Source organism: Hippopotamus amphibius, chromosome 8 (genome assembly GCF_030028045.1).
Source record: "Hippopotamus amphibius kiboko isolate mHipAmp2 chromosome 8, mHipAmp2.hap2, whole genome shotgun sequence".
Classification (NCBI taxonomy): Eukaryota; Metazoa; Chordata; class Mammalia; order Artiodactyla; family Hippopotamidae; genus Hippopotamus; species Hippopotamus amphibius.
This window is the reverse complement of record NC_080193.1, coordinates 84,412,733-84,429,664: the sequence shown is the minus strand read 5'-3', so window position 1 is coordinate 84,429,664 and position 16,932 is coordinate 84,412,733.

Genomic DNA, 16,932 nt, shown 5'->3' with positions numbered 1-16,932 from the left:
GAAAGGAAGGAGGGGGTGGGAAGGTAGTGATGTATAAAATACCAGCCCCAACAGCCCAGCAACATGTGCTCAGGAAGCGCCTCCCCCACCCCTGCATGTGGGAGCTGACAGCTGGGCCTCTTGGTCCTGAGCCATCCAGCCCACCTTGGGCCTCCCTCCCCACTTTGGCTACTTCCCGGGCAAGCCTAGGGCATGTTCCCTTCCTCTGCTATGTGCTTGGCCTGCCTTCTGCTCAGCTGCAGTGCTGACCCCGGTGTCACTTACCTGCCTGTCTGGGTTGGAATGATTTCTGCCTCAAACTGAATGCTGCAAGACCTCGGAGATGAAAAGTGCCCACAAATGGAGGAAAGATGACTGTTCTATAGCCACGGCCACAAATAGCCACTAGAATCTGATTTAAATCTGTTTAGTTGATCAATAGCTCATTTTATTTGGAAAGCAAGATGCAGCAGAGGCTGCATCTTATGTTTTTTGCCTATTAATTGCACTTCTAGGAATCTAAGAAAATACCTGAGATGTGGCTTGAGAGTTCTTACACAAAGATTGTCGTCGTGATGTTGTTTACAGTAATACCTAAGCAGCTAAGTATTATGTGACATTCATTTGATTGGTTATAGAGGCAAGAAAAGTGTTGATACAACTTATATCATGAAGCGTATTTAATATTATGCATTATTTGGGGGGAAGAAAGTGGAAATAAAAATTAAGTAGGCCCTTCCGGTCATAAAATTGTATGTGTGTGTTTGTATGTATGTATAAATGTATGTGTGTGTGTTGTGTGTATATACAGAAGAACCTGGAGGAAAATGTGCTAACGTGGTGGTTTAAGAAGTGTGGCTGACTTATTTTTCTCTTCATACTTTAATAAAAGCTTTAATTTATTTTTAAAATTTACTTACTTATTGGCTGCGTTGGGTCTTTGTTGCTGCACACGGGCTTTCTCTAGCTGCTGGGAGCAGGGGCTACTCTTCATTGCAGTGTGTGGGCTTCTCATTGCGGCGGCTTCTTGTTGAGCATGGGCTCTAGGCTTGTGGGCTTCAGTAGTTGTGGCATGTGAGCTCAGTAGTTGTGGCTTGCAGGCTCTAGAGCGCAGGCTCAGTAGCAGTGGCACATGGGCTTAGTTGTTCCGTGGCATGTGGGATCTTCCTGGCCCAGGGATCAAACCCGTGTCCCCTGCATTGGCAGGCGGATTCTTAACCAGTATGCCACCAGGAAATTCCCCGCTATTTGGTTTTGTCTTTGGCTGATTTTCTGATTCTGGTTCTTGGCACTGGTGTGTCCCTGTCATGTCTGTTCTCCATCCACAGGCCAGCAGCCTCCCCTGTGGGATGGTTACACCAAACATCTTTTAAGGACCAGGCCTGTGGCTCTATCCCTACTGTGATACACTTTTATTAAAAAGTTTCATCTGAAAGTAGTTCCGGACATAAAACATTGCAAAAATATCATAATAGTTTTTAAAGAATTGCTGATTTCACATAATAGATGAATTTATGCTCATAAAATTTCTAGCAACTCAGAAATACAGACTGAAAACGAAAATCCTCCACATACACACGGAGTTCTTTAAGAGCATGTTACGGGCTGAATTATATTCCTCCCCGCAGTTCATACGTTGAAGCGCTAACTCCCAGCACCTCAGAATGTGACTATTTGGAGACAGGGCCTTTAATGAGGTAAAGTGAGGCCTTTAGAGTGGGCCTTAATCCAATATGGTCGGTGTCCTTATACGGAGAGATTAGGACACAGACACACAGAAGGGAGAACATGAGGGCACAAGCCAAGGAGAGAGGTCTCAGAAGAAACAGCCCTGCCAACAGCTTGGCCTCAGACGTCCAGCCTCTGGATTTCTGAGAAAACCGATTTTGGTTGTTTAAGCCCTCTTCGTCTGTGGTGTTTGTTGTAGCAGCCCTGGCAAAGTCGTACAGAACATAATTGGGACTATGGTGTATATACTGGAACGTGCCTTTCTCATTGAGAGAGTACGTTAGGCATCTTCTTAGGTCATTATGCGTAAGTTTATGTAATTAATAATTTGTTCTTTTTAATGGCTTCATAGTATTCCGTAGCATGGATGTATTGTAGTAATGTATTTAATCATTCTTTTATTGCTGGACATTTAGGTTATTGCACATTTTACTACTAGGCTCCGTGTGACAGCAGACAGCCCTTACTAACATTTTTGTGCCTAAGTGGAAACTTCTGTTAGGATAGCTCCCTAATAGTGGACTGGCTAGATCAAACCTTTGAATTTTTGCAAGCTATCCAATTGGTATTTTGTTTTGAATCTATGTAATCCTAACTCCTCCATTAAATTTAAATTCCAAGGGGATGTGGGTTATTTAGTGATTCTTTGTATCCTCCAAGTCTAGTGTAATATGTCTTTCTCCTAAGAGATTCTGAAGAAGTGGTTGCTAAGTTTTGCTTTCTTCTAAATTAGCCTTTAATTCAGGCTAAAATGCAGGGAACAAGTGGAAAGACGGTGAGCAATGTGACCCCGGCAGGTCCATCCCCCTGAACCACTAGGATCCTGTGTTGGATTAGGTTTTTTTGGTCATGTATTTCCTCCCTCTCTCCTTCCCTGTCTCCCTTCCTTCTTTGCCTGCTGATTATAAATCATAATTTCACATGCCTTCTGAGTCCTTTGTGGAATTATTTTGTTCTGCCATTTGCCAGAAACACACTAGTTTGGAGTAACATAAGACACAGTCCAGTTCCATTCATCAAACAGAGGCTCCCGCAGGTATTTTCTGCAGAACTTAGGCACCCTTGCCACCGTGCATCTTGCCTTCCCTCTGCAGCATCTACGGGAAGCAGCAGGGGCTGCTGAGGATAACTGTTGTTGCTGTCTGCCACGTCTGCCGCCTTTCTCCTCCCGTGAATCAGCAGCCCTGTGACGCTGTCCACCATGCATGCGGATGTTCGCCAGCTGCTGCTTCTCGTCCTCCCAAAGTGGTAGAGACACAGAGCCTTTCTCTCTCAGACGTAGGGCACTCTGGGCAGCAGGGAAGGCTATTTCCAGAGGTAGAGAGGATGATGGACTCAGACGCATGGTAGCAAGACACCCATGACCACTGGTCACCTCCATGCCCTTGATGTTGAAACCGGTTAGGGATATGGGAAGAAAAGGATGGTTCTGGGATTGCAGTGTTAGTAGCAAGAATTGCTTTTTGAGTTTTGTGATTGGTCTCTCTTTTTTCCCCCCCAAGTCCTGTCTTTTTTTTTTTTGCTTTAAAGATACCGAAAAAATAATTTCAGAAACCTCTTGAATAGCCTTGCTCTGTGAGACACTAACAATTCTCATGCTTGCGGATTCTGCAATAATAATAATAATATAATGATAATTACTATTTTTATAGTTAACACTGAGAATTAAACAAGGATTTGATATATGACAGCATCACAAAAGTGGGTGTCCTTATTCATCTTGCTTTATCGATGAGGAAGCTGAGGCTTACAGCAGTTAAATGAGTCCGTGACAGAGCTGGGTAGGCACTGAGGCAGTCTGAAGCACATTGCAAACTAGTTTGATGGACTCCTGTCTCCTACACTCCAGACTCCCTTAGTTAATGCCTCCAGGCCTTTCTGAGCCATGCTGCTGGGCCTGATCTGTTGACTGGCTGTAATAGCTCCAAACCTCTCATCCCTGCCGCAGTGCCGTGCTGACCGAAGAGGCTTACCATATTCTGCCCACCGAGTCTCCCACCTTTGCTTCTCTGGGCCTGCCCTGGTACCCAGGGGTGGTGCTGACACCTTCCCTGAACAGTCAGTGAATGACAACCACTCAGCTGTTGGCTTACTGTGTACCCAGCACTGCACCAGACACTTGATGTAGACGAGATACAAATGAACAACTGGGCTGTGTGCAAACAGGAAGACTGCTATAGCCTTAGAATGGAGTTTTGTTAACTTTGGTTTAGAGTGGGCAACCTTTTCCTGACATGCAAGTCATTCTAGTAATTTCTATTTCTGTTTGCATCTGATAATTAGCGCCATATTTTCCATTGAAATGTTCTATCCATTGGTTTCCTTTTGCTTTTTTTAAAAAGAACTTTATTGAGGTATACTTTATATACCATAAAATTCACCCATTTTAAGTGTGTAATTCAATGATATTTAGTCAATTTATAGAGTCAGGCAACCATCACCACAATCCAGTTAGAGAGCCTTTCCCTGACCTCATAACGATGTCTCCTGCCTATTTACAGCCACTCTGGGGGCTTCTTTTGCTCCCTCCTGCCCCCATCCTGGACTTTCAAATATTTTCTCAAGGAGGCGGGGTCAGAATTTGCACTGTGGACCCTCTGGGACTTCCTTCTCTGCTAGCGCGAGCTGTGGTATCTGGCATCCATGCTAATAGTCTAGTTGTTGGTTCTCTAAACCCTGGTAGCTTCAGGTGCTGGCTCCTTCAGGGGGACCTCAGACACCCGCAGCCTCTCCCCTGGCAACTTCACCCAGAGCTTTTCGGTATGGGGACACAGACCCCCCACTGCAGCCCCAGCAGTGTCCCTCCCGCCTCCACCCAGCCTTTCCGTGGGGCTCTTTGATGGGGAGATTCTGTGGGAGCAGAGGGAGCTGGCACGTCCTTGGGCACCATGGGCAGCCTTCTCTGGGTCCATGGTCAGCACAGACCTCCCCACTATGTCTACCTCTGCTCGGGGAAATGGTGGTAGTGGTGGGTGGGTTTGCTTCCGTGGCTTCTCCCAGCTCATGAGGTTGTAACGACATCCTCCCATGGTCCGTCTTCAGGTTGTGGCGACACTGGAGTGGTCTGCCAGTTCTGCTGCTGAGCAGAGCACTGGTGAGAGGTAAGTGCATCCCCCACCTTACCTCAGGAGACAGTCGAGCAACAGTATGCTGTGCTCCTAAGCAACCCTAGACCTCTCGTCTCTGTCCCACTTTATGTATTTGCTTGTTTGCAAAAGTTGCCAAGCAGATGTCCCTTGTGTGAACTGTAGTGTGCACTGAGATCCTCATACCAGGAATTGGGCTCCTTGAGCTGAGCTATGTAGAATATAGAATCTTTGCTTTCACTGGGAGCTTTGTCCACAGCAATCCCTTCACCTTTTGTTTGGGTACTTCACACACCAGTGTTCCATGTACATATACAATCCTGAGGTTGAGAAAAATTGAGGCTAAGAGACGTTAAGTTAACTGAACATGGTCACACAGCAGAGATACGCACAAACTGAGGCGGTCAGAAGCTATGAACAAAATGGAGCTTATGAACATGCAGAGTGAAAAGCCCAGCGTGAGATGTGTAACATGCTGCCTCCACAGAATGGTGCACATTGTGAGAGCACAGCAAACATGAAGGAGAATGGGGATAAAGAGAATGAATGAAAAAGGAACTGTTGACAAATGTGATATAGACTCCGTGAAGTACAACTCCTCTCTGGCACCATTCCCCTTACATTTCTAGGTCTTTCTTTAGTTTCCCCTGTGTAGGTGTATCCTCCTCTAGCCAGCCATTTAAACAGAGAGGGTTCATCAGGCTCAGCCCCAAGCCCTCTTGTCTCCCCAGGTAACTTCGTCCAAGCCCAGAGCTTCATTGCCGAAGCACGCTGTTTACCCACACGGTGCTGTTCCCAGCTCTGTCTTCTCTGAGTGCCAATCCAGTGTCTCTGTTTGCTGAACATCTATACTTAGATGTCCCAAAGCACCTCTAAATTAAATCCATAGTAATCCTGTCCATAAAAGCAATCCTATCCTTTCAGCATGCTCTATCTTAGTGAATTCAGTCCTTTATCCATCTATCTATGACCTGGGTGCCATCTTGGACTCCTCCCTCGCTCTTATTTCCAGTAGCCAACCAGGCACCCATTCCTGTGCACCATGCCTTCTAAATTTCTCTTGAGTGGTCCATGTCTCCATCTCTGCCACCACCACCGTGGTGCAGTCTGTCATCAACACCCACCTCGATTGTGAAAATAGCCTCCTCACTGGTCTTTTCTGTTCTTTTATTATATTCCTGACTTTTCCCACACTGCTACCAGGTTGATCTTTTCAAAACATAAATCTAATCATACCTTAAAAAAAATCTCATTGAGATTAATTCACACACTATACAATTTACTCATTTAAAGTATAAAATTCATGCTTTTAAATATAGTCACAGAGTAGTGCAAAACATCGCCACAATCTAATTTTAAGAATATTTCCATCACCTCCAAAAGAAACTACATATCCATTAGCAGTGACCTTCCATTACCATATATTCCCAGCACTAGGCAACCACAAGTACTTTCTGTCACTATGGATTTGCCTATTCTGGACATTTTCTATAAATATAATCATACAGTATGTGGTCTTTTGGGACTGGCTTCTTTTACTTAGTGTCATGTTTTCAAGGTTCATCCATGTTTTGTGTGTGTGTGAGCCCCAGTTGAATGAATGAGTGATGGACTTGGGGCCTGAGGACATCGTGGGTGAATTCTACTCTAGCACCAACCAGCTGTGTGATACAGTCATCCCTCAGTATCTTTGGAGATTGGTTCCAAGAGCCCCTCAGATATCAAAATCTGTGGACGTTCAAATCCCTTGTATAAAATGGCGTGGATTTGCATATAACTATGCACATCCTTCTGTGTACTTTAAATCATCTCTCGATTACTTATAATACCTAATACAGTTGCTGGCACTATGGCAATTCAAGTTTTCACCTTTGGAGCTTTCTGGAATTATTTTTTGAATATTTTCCATTGGGGTTGGTTCAATCTGTGAATGTGGAACCCACGGATACAGAGGGCTGACTGTATATCACGTCTCTCTCCCAGGCTGTCCTGATCCCTAAAGGAGAGCTGTGAGCTGATTGTGATGATTCCACTGGCTACAGTATAAAGGAGCTTAGACTAGTACCTGAAGATGCTGATGCGAGGGAAATGGTAGTGGAACCTGAATCCATGCAGTTTCCATGGGCACGAGCCATGCTCTTTCCTAGTCTAAACTCTTACTTCCAGGGCTTTGTTCCTGGCGATCTCTAGTTCCCCCATTAGTTAGAATCCTGCACATCCTTCCAGGCTGAGCTGAAAACTCCCCTCCTTTGTGATGTCTTTCCTTACTACCTGAACCCTTAGTGATCAGTCCCACCTCTGGCTTCTCACTGTTTTGTATTATTTCTTCTATAATTTCTTCTCCTTGGTTATCTGTTTTTCTTTTTCTAGAAGTGTTACCAGTCTGATATTGGATCCATGGACTGGCCTTCCATGTCTATTATCTTTTCTGTCATCTTTTTTACCTCTTGTGTTTTGAACCTGATTTTTGGGAAGTCATTTGGGTTTTATTTTCCATTTCTTGTGATGAATTTTTCTGTTTGCTCTCATTTAAAAATTCGCAGTAGCTCTTATTTTTGTCTACAATTTTCCTTACTTTATTTAGCATTCTATTTTTATTTTATCGTGCAATTACTAATTAGAGTATTCTTTTTTTGAGTTCTCACCTATAACCCATTTTTTTCTTTAAATTGCTTGGATTCATTAAAAAAATACAGGTCTCTGTCCTGAACGGCTGGTCACACTTGTGTTTGTTCAAATTAAAGTGTGAGGCGATAAAAATATTGTGGGCAGGACCTGTCAATCGGAGGGCTTTGGAGATTGAGGGCATCCTGAATGCCAGAATGCAGAGATGTTTCCAGTGGGGCCATTTGATTTGTTTTGAGGAGAACTCTCTGATAATTAGACCAGAGAATTGGGTGGGTGAGGATGCTGTCTGGCTTCCAGGTGTTTAAAGTGAGTGCAGTGGGGCAATGCAGCTGCTTTTCGTATGTCTTCACTTCACTGCATTCGTCTTTCCAGCTGTTTCTGAGTTCTGAACCTCACCAGGGTTTGGAAAAATAGAAAAGCTTTTTTTCTGGAATGTATTCCCTCTGTGATTTCCTCTTATTTTCATTTCAACATGCCTTCAGCCATCCTCTATCTTCCAGACGTGTTGAATTTTCATTAACCACTTCCCCCCTTTAATTTTCTTTACTGTTGTTGGGTTTATGTCCACTTAACTTTTCTGGCTACCATTTTAATGAGAACTCAGGAAGGGGAAGGAGTCAAACATATTCAGCTTTCCATCCAGAACTTTCTATACTACTTAACCGTTGAAATCAAGACACTTTTCTGCTTATGAGACTGGCTTGTTGAGGATCATCTTTATTTTTTATTTCATGGTGTCTAGCTTAATTTCTTCTATGTGGGTGCTCAATTAATGCTTCCCAATCGAGCTTTAACATTTAAGCTCCACCACTTTTCTTCCTGGTTTGTGTTTTTATCTGTCCTCACAAGTGCAATTTCTCCTAAAATGGACTCACATCTGGAGAGCCATTTGGATTTCCCTTTTATGGCCTTTTCCATTTTCTGTCTTGACTACGCACTTCTGCAGGATTTGAAAGCGATGAGAAAATATGGTTAAGTACCCTAGGTGGAGAGATTCATATTCTATAACTCGTCTTCAAAGTGGTAGTCCTCTTGGCCTGCTTTCCTTCCAGGAAAAATCATAACCTGGGCATCCTGTGCCTTATCTCTTGCTTTTTTTGGCTCACTAGGAAGAGTAGGTTGTTTCCTCTTGTAAGTTCCAGAGTTCTCTTAGTTGGGGGGTGCCTTTGCTTTCTTCCCCATGGCTCTGAACCTGTGGGCCTGCGCACTTACCTGCCCCCTGCCCCCCACATACCCTAGTGTATTCTGGACACTTTTCCCCTCAAAAGAAAACCAAATTGGTACTTCTGTCTCACCCAAGTAACAATCATCAAGCAGAGCAGCATGACATGGTCTTTAAATCTCATAGGTCACATTTTTGGCAAATAGCTGTGTCCTGTAACTGTCATTCTCATAATGTCCGGCTTACTCATCATTGAATGCATAACATTTTTCTTGGTCTTGGAATGTTCCATCTCAATTAAAATTGGAGGAAAAAAGTCATTCTTCTACATTGTACATGGGAAAAAAGTATATCATGGAGACTTTTCTCATCAAACTATAGAAGACAAGAAATTGGTGCCCTGCTGGGGTCTCCCAGGGGAGATGGCTGGTCCAACTTGGGAGGGAAGCTGGAATATTTGTTTTTACTTCATACTGTGTACTTGGAAAAATTCATTGTGAGGTTTTTTTCTTTTTGTGCTTCAGTAATTAATAAAGCCACTCCAATTAATTCATATCTATTCAACACAGAATAAAATTCTATTTGCACAGAATAAAATTTAACAAATCCATAATTCAACCCACTTGGAATTAGACAATACAGTAGAAAGAATATTGATTTTGGGGGGCTGAGTAAGAAAGATGTGACTTTGAATAGTAACCCCCAGCACTATTTTCTTGCTTTCTATCTTTCTATTTATTATTGTGGTAAAACATATATTAAATTTACCATTTTAGTCATTTTTAAGTGTGCAATTCACACATTCACACTGTTGTGCAACTATTACCACCTTCCATTTACAGAACTTTTTTATTATCCCAAACTGAAACTGTGCCCATCAACACTGATTCCCCATTTCTCCCTCCTTCCCTCCTAGTAAACTGTTTAACTTTTTGTCTCTGTGAATTCCATTTGCCTGTTCTAGGTACCTCATTTAAATAGACTCATACAATATTTGTCCTTTCGTGTTTGTCTTATTTCACCCAGTGTAATGTTTTCAAGATTCACCCATGTTGTAACACGTCAGAATTTTATTCCTTTTGGAAGGTGGATCCACTGTGTGTATGGATCACGTTTTGTTTATTTATTCATCTGTTTATGGGTATTTAGGTTGTTCCCACCTTTGGTTTACGGTGGCTGATGCTGCTTTGAACACTGGTGTACAAACATCTGTTTGAGTTCCTGCTTTCACTTCTTTGGTGTGTACCCCCAGAAGTGGAATTGTGGGACCATAGGGTAATTCTATGCTTAAGGTTTTGTTTTGTTTTTTTAAATTAATTTATTTTTGTTTTTTTAAAATTTATTTTATTTTTGGCTACTCTTCGTTGCAGTGCATGAGCTCCTCACTGCGGTGGCTTCTCTTGTGTGGAGCACAGGCTCTAGGCGTGCAGGCTGCAGTAGTTGCAGCATGTGGGCTTAGTAGTTGTGGCTCACAGGCTTAGTTGCTCCACGGCATGTGGGATCTTCCCAGACCAGGGCTCGAACCCATATTCCCTGCGTTGTCAGGCAGACTCTTAACCGCTGCGCCACCAGGGAAGTCCCTATGCTTAAGGTTTTAAGGAATCATCACAGTTTTCCACAGCATAAGCATCATTTTACAGATGAGGAAGACGAGGCTTGGAGAGGTTACGTTACCAGCCCAAGGTCACACAGCTGGCCTCGAGAGAGAGAGTTATTAGATGTAGATAAGTAAGTGTGTAATATGCCTAGATAGAGCTTTCCATAAATAGGCTCTCAATAAATGTTTATTCTCTTCCCTTGTTCCAGTTTACATTTACTTAAGACTCCACACTCTTTCATTTTCTTTACTGATCTCACAAAAACAAACAAACCCCTGCATCTTGGCTAAAGTGATTCAAGAACCTCATCATGTTTCAGAAGCACCAGCTCCTTTCAAAAAACTTATGTGCTAATTACAAACCATCCGTGTCCACTGTCTTTTCTCAGATTTTGGAGGCTGTAGTTAATTCACAGTCTGGGGTTCTTGAGAGTAATAGAATTGCTTTGTAAATTATTTTAATGTCAAATTTCCAGAAATGGAGATTGATCTGCCCCCCTTTCTGTCCCCAATCCCAAACACACAGGATGGAGGTAGTGAGAGCACTCTGTGGGTAGGTAGGTTGAACAGGAAGAAAAGGGTAGGGTGAGTGAAGTCCGATTTTGAGGCTCTGTTGACCTTTCTTGGTCACAGGCTCTGTCCCTTGGTGTCTACCTTTAGACTTTGCTTCTGGGTGACAAGGGACCTTCCTTCTCTGTCCTCACTCTTAAACACCTGCCTGTAGGTTTGCTATCGGTCATTTAAGTTTGTATTATTGGAAATCAAGCTGTCACTTCTCCCAGGAGCATTTACATCTAAAGCCTGAGTTCTGATAGTGAAATAAAAGCGTATCACAGAACTCCTAACAGGCTTGTGGGTGTTGAGTTTTGGGAACCGGGGCCGAGATGGCCTTCCACGATGACACGGAAACCATTCCTCGTAGGAGAGCTGCTTTGGATACGAAGCACTGAAGTTACCTGCAGTATTTCCTGACGGAAGGACTAGAATTGGGTGAAGCTGCTAACTAGAAGAACAGTTTGGGGAAAGTCAAAACCTCAAGCACCTGCAGTTCTCTCCTTTTTGGGCCGGGGGGAAATCGATTTTTTTTTTTTTTCCCCTGAAAAAAGAGTGAGCCCACCAATCTAAAACACTCCCAGGCAGGAGGCGTTTGAGACCTCAAGATGGTGAGGAGAGGAGGAGTTGTACTGCTTTTGGGGTAGGGGGAAGAGCAGTACACACCAGCAGTGCTTCCCACGCTCCGGGACACACGGGGACGGCTTCGGGAGATGTAGTTCCCAGTCTGTCCACGAGATGGTGCGGGAACTCCGCTCTCAGCCTCTCCTCTGCGGCGGATTTGCAGTCTCGGCCAGACTCCTGATAGGTTGGTTCACTGGTCAGGAAGGCGCGATGAAGCCTTCACTGAGGCCAAGATACCTTTTGACATTTTAAGCATTCTGATTGAATATTCAATTAGAAACGGATCGTGTGCCTAATAAATGAAATTACGAATGTGTACAAGAGCTCCTTGTACAGTGCCTGCCTGTATGAGGGACAAATGTCAGGGAGAAGCAAAAGAAGACGTGGGCAAGATGCTGGGTGGGGGGGATGCAAAGCATCTCACGTTCCCAGGGAATCTTGAAGCCTAACTGGGGATTCGTTCCTGCGTCACCCTGGGGCGTTTACTGTGGACCCCACCACTCCGGGTGTGTGCAGACAGCAGGGAAAAACATCCCCAGTCTGCAGAGAGCGTGCGTCCTACTGGGAGGATGAGGCAAGTTAGATAAGAGCAACACGGTGATCTGCACTACGGGAAAAGTGTTGAAACCGACAAGGGGAGGTGGAGGGCTAGGATTTTAAATCACGCGACCGCTCTGAGAAGGTGACATTTGGAAAAGGCTCGAATGACCCATGGGGGAAGCCATGGGGATTTTAGGGGAAGGGCATTCTAGGCAGAGGGCACAGCAAATGCAAAGGTCCTGAAGTGGGAATATGCATGGCCAAACCGTGTGATTGCAGAGTGAAGGAGGAAGGGCGGTAGAGTGTGAGTCAGAGAGATGTTGCTGGGGGTAGATTAGGGGATTTTGAGGCAGATAGATCATGTAAACCCTTGTAAGAAATTATAAGAACTTTGGCTTTTACTTTGGCGTGGATAGGAGCCTTTGAGGATTCTGAATATAGAAGTGACATATTCTGACTCACATTTTAAAAGGCTCGCCCTGGCTCCTGAATTGAGAAGGGGACAGAGGTAGAAGCAGGGAGACTAGTTAGGAGACCACTGCGATGCTCTGGGTTGAGAGATGATGGTGGGGGTGTTATCACCTTGGGCCAGGGTGATAACAGTTTTTGGATCTATTTTGAGTCAGTGGGATTTGATGGTAGATTGAAGGAGTGTTTGAGAGAAAGGGAGGAGTCAAAGATGACTGTGAAGTTATTTCCCTGAGCAACGAATCAGATGACACCGCCACGAACTGAGGGGAGTTGGAGGAGCAGGTTTTTTTGTGGGGAAAGATCAGGAGCTCACTTTTGAATGTGCTGAGTTTGAGATGCCCTGGAGACACCCATGTGGAGATGTTTAACATCTATGAACCTGGAATTCAGAGGGAAGTCTGGACTGAGATTTAAATTCAGGGCAGGGGTCTGGGTAGATGTGCAGATATTTAAAGGCAGAGACTGGAATGAATCTAGGTGGGCGGATGAAGTCCAAGGGCTGAGCCCGGCACACCCCAATGTTTAGAAGCTGGGGGGTTAAGGAGGGACCAACAGAGGTGACGAGAGGATGAACCAGTGAGGTTGGGGGAAACTCAAAAAGTCCAATGTCCCGGAAGCCAAGTAGGAGAAAGGGCAAGAGGAGGGAGAGCTCAGCTGTGTCAGCTGCTGCTGCTGCGTGGGCACACACGTGCCCCTCAAGCAGGGAGGGTTTCTCCGCCTCAGTGTTGCTGGTGTTTGAGGCTGAGGATCCGTTGTTGTGGGGCTGTCCTGGGCATCGCAGGATGTGTAGCAGCCCCCGGCCTCTCCCCACTCAGTGCCAGTAGCGCCTCCCTCTCCGCTGTGACCATCAAAAATGTGTCCATTGGGGTACATGTGTCTTTTCGAATTTGAGTTTTCTCACAGAAGCACTATTTACAATAGCCACAACATGAAAGCAAGCTAAATGTGCGTTGACAGATGAATGGATAAAGATGTGGTACACCCCCCCGCCCCCACCACACACACAGTGGACTACTACTCAGCCATAAAAAGGATGAAAAAATGCCATTTGCGGCAACATGAATGGACCTAGACATTTTCATAATAAATAAAGTCAGGCAGAGAAAGACAAATATGATATCACTTATACGTGCAAACTAAAATAGGATACAAATGAACTTATTTACAAAACAGAAACAGACTTATAGATGTAGGAAACAAACTATGGTTACCAAAGGGGAAAGGTGGGGGGAGGATAAATTAGGAGTTTGGGAGTAACAGATACACACTGCTACATATAAACTAGATAACCAACAAGGACCTACTCTATAGCACTGTTATCACCATCTTGTAATAATCTATAATGGAAAAGAATATGAAAAAGAATATATATATAACTGAATATATATATATATATATATAAAACTGAATCACTTTGCTGTACACCTGAAAGTAACACAGTGCTGTTAATTAACTATACGTGAATGAGAAAAATGAATCCAGACATTGTCACAAGTCCCCTGAGACACGAAGTCACTACTGGTTGAGAACCATCACTCCAACTCAAGGTCTGAAGAGGTAACATCCAGGGGAAGGAAGACCTCCTCTAACCAAGCAGGGAGGAAGCTTCTGGAAAAGCTGACAAACTTGAATTTGACTTTAAAGGTTGGGCAGAATATTGACAGAGAGTAACTGGGACAGAGTGGGTGAGGGTGTCTGAGCCAGGGGCCCATTCCTGATGCTTGATAACCGTCTCTGTATGGAGACCAACATCTTCTTTTGGAGTCGTGGAAACAGTCCTATCATCTTTACCATCTCTTGCTTTCGGCACAAGCATGGTTTCCATGACATCTTTCTTCCTCACAAAGGAAGACTGGAGGTTAAAGAATTTTTTTTACTCTGAAATATGATTTAGGGAGGTTTAGTCACGGCAGTGCATGTCATACCATTTACAAACCGTAATTAAAAAAGAAAAACTACTCTCCCATCCTCCTCACCTCTGCTGCCTCCCCACCCCTGGCATCTTTCCAAAATGATTCAAGAGAAGCTTCTCTTTCCCCCAATTTCCAAATACCAGGTCAGATTGTTTTTCTCCACTGGAATACACGACTAATTTATTGCTTTGCTTAAATCTGACTCAAAATCTCTCCTCCCCTACAACACACACACACACACACACACACACACACACACACACACACACACACACACGAGTTGAAAGAAAACAATCTTTTTTAAAATTTTTTTAAGCAGAAACTCCATGGGTACCTTAGGGCTTTTACTGGGCACCTGTCAGAATGATCATTTTTCCATGATATTTTTTACTGGACATTTAGCCACCATGTTTCAAGGACAAACTCATGCTGCATTTACAAAACTCTCAACAGGAAAAGTCTTCAGCATGAGAAGGGGTAAGTTAGATTCCACTCTGAGTGCAGGGAGCTTCAGATACAGCTCAAGGTAACGGCCAATTTAAGCGGCAAGTGTTAGGTCTCTGGAAGGAGGGACTTTTTGCAGCAGAGGAGCAGGAAAACCTCTGGATAAGTAGAAGGAACATTCTGCTGGCATCGTGTTATCTTCTTGGAACGTGCTGGACAACTTCCTGATGGTGAGTTCCAAGGACAAGCATTAATGAGGGGATGACATTCTGGTGCAGGCTCTGTAAAGCTGGGCATGGACACGGCCTATTCAAGCGGTTCCCGAAGCTCGTCTCCCATCACGGTCATCAGGGATGCTTAAAATGGTGCGGCCCCACCCCTGGAGTCCCAGGTCAATCTCTGTGGGTAAGCTCACGGCATCTGTAATTTATGAAGTTTCTCCATGTGATTCTGACCAGCCCTGGACTCCACATCAGCATTTGGGAATTATTTGCCCAATTTTAAGAGAAATGAAGGCCTTCTAGATCTTACACGAGGGAGAGATTCCATAACCTTGTGACTTTGATTTCTCTGTTTTTTAAAAGTCCACAAACTGGATCATATATAGCAGATATATAGCTGAGAAAAATGATTTTTTGACTTTTTGTTTCAGGGAGATTCCTGTTGACCATCTGGCAAACATTTTCATTTGCCTTTGAAAAAGAAATTCTCCCACTTCGTCTTGGCCATGAACCCTACCATCTAGCACTACTGTCCTTTGGCCCTTGATGCCCTGTCAAATGAGACAGGTGCCAAGGTCAGGCCCAGGCACTGAGGCTCTGCTGGCTAACGTAGTTTGTACATGCTGATGCGTGTCTGGCAGTCACCGGAAGTGACTGACTTCATGCCTTCTCTCTTGTGAGGTCTATCAGCCTCAAAAAATGCCCATCCCTCCTGTTGTCCTCTTCAGAGAACCTTGGCCAGCTTGGCTGTGTAACTCCACTTATCAGGGATGGGAAAAGATAAGAGTTTCCTCGTGAATGACCACTGTCACTCTATCCCTTTTTCATTAATAATGATGCAAACTTTGTAAGTGCCACTCAACTTGCAGGGTATCGCTTCACTGCTTTGTCTGCCATCCCTGTGTTTATGGTCACATCCCAGAACCAGACCAAGAGATCTTTCTCCACGAACAGTGGAAAGAACATGACTGATGGAGGACCACTCTTCAAAGATCTTGGTTACTCTGGAATCATAAACATACGATGATGTGAAATTTTTAAGGAGTGTCTCCTCTGTCTCCCAAGGCTCCCTGCAAAGTCCTAACTAGCCTTGATCAAAGAGTCGTCTTCTAAGCTTGAAGGCAGAAATCCGTACATGTGCCCAGACCATTTGTGATTTTCCAACATCAGTAAGGACCCCTTCTTCTCTCCCTGGCTGGAATAATGACTGCAAAAAGGCTCATTCTCTGTGAAGCAAGATGGTTCACTTACAAGGCATTTTCAGAGATTAATAAACATAATAGTAATATTATTTCTGTCAGTACTCTTCAGCAACTAGACTCTCCACCAAGCCTAATCTCATTTAATTTTCACATTTAATTTTCATGAGGGAGTTACTAGCATTATTGCCATTTTACAGATCAGTAAGACTGAGGCTCAGAAAGGTTAAGAAACTTGCAAGAGGCTGGTAAGGGGCAGAACTAGACATTCAGCCGGGTCTGCTTGACTTTTGACTTCATGTTTTTGTTTTTTTAAAAATATTTATTTATTTATTTGGTTAGTTATGCTGCACCGGGCCTTAGTTGCTGCATGTGGGATCTTTAGCTGTGGCATGTGGACTCTTAGTTCTAGCATCTAGTTCCGTGACCAGGGATGGAACCCGGGTCCCCTGCATTGCGAGCATGGAGTCTTAACCACTGGACTGCCAGGGAAGTCCCGACTTCATGTGTTTTGAATGTCGTTGCCCTGCTTTGTGGGCTTTGGACACAGACTCTGCACAGTCAAGGTACAGAGGCAGGCTGGCCAACACAGCTTCCTGCCTGTCTTACCAAGAACACCATCTGTTTGTGAAGCCTGCTGGCCTCACCATGGCTACTATTGGAGTCAAGGTGGAGGGAGAACACAAGAGGGTAGAATTCTTTATTCCTCCTGCTTTACTGCATTGTTCATATACCCACAGAAAGTATCTATCAAAGAGTAAATGACCAGTCTCCCTGCTCATCGTCTG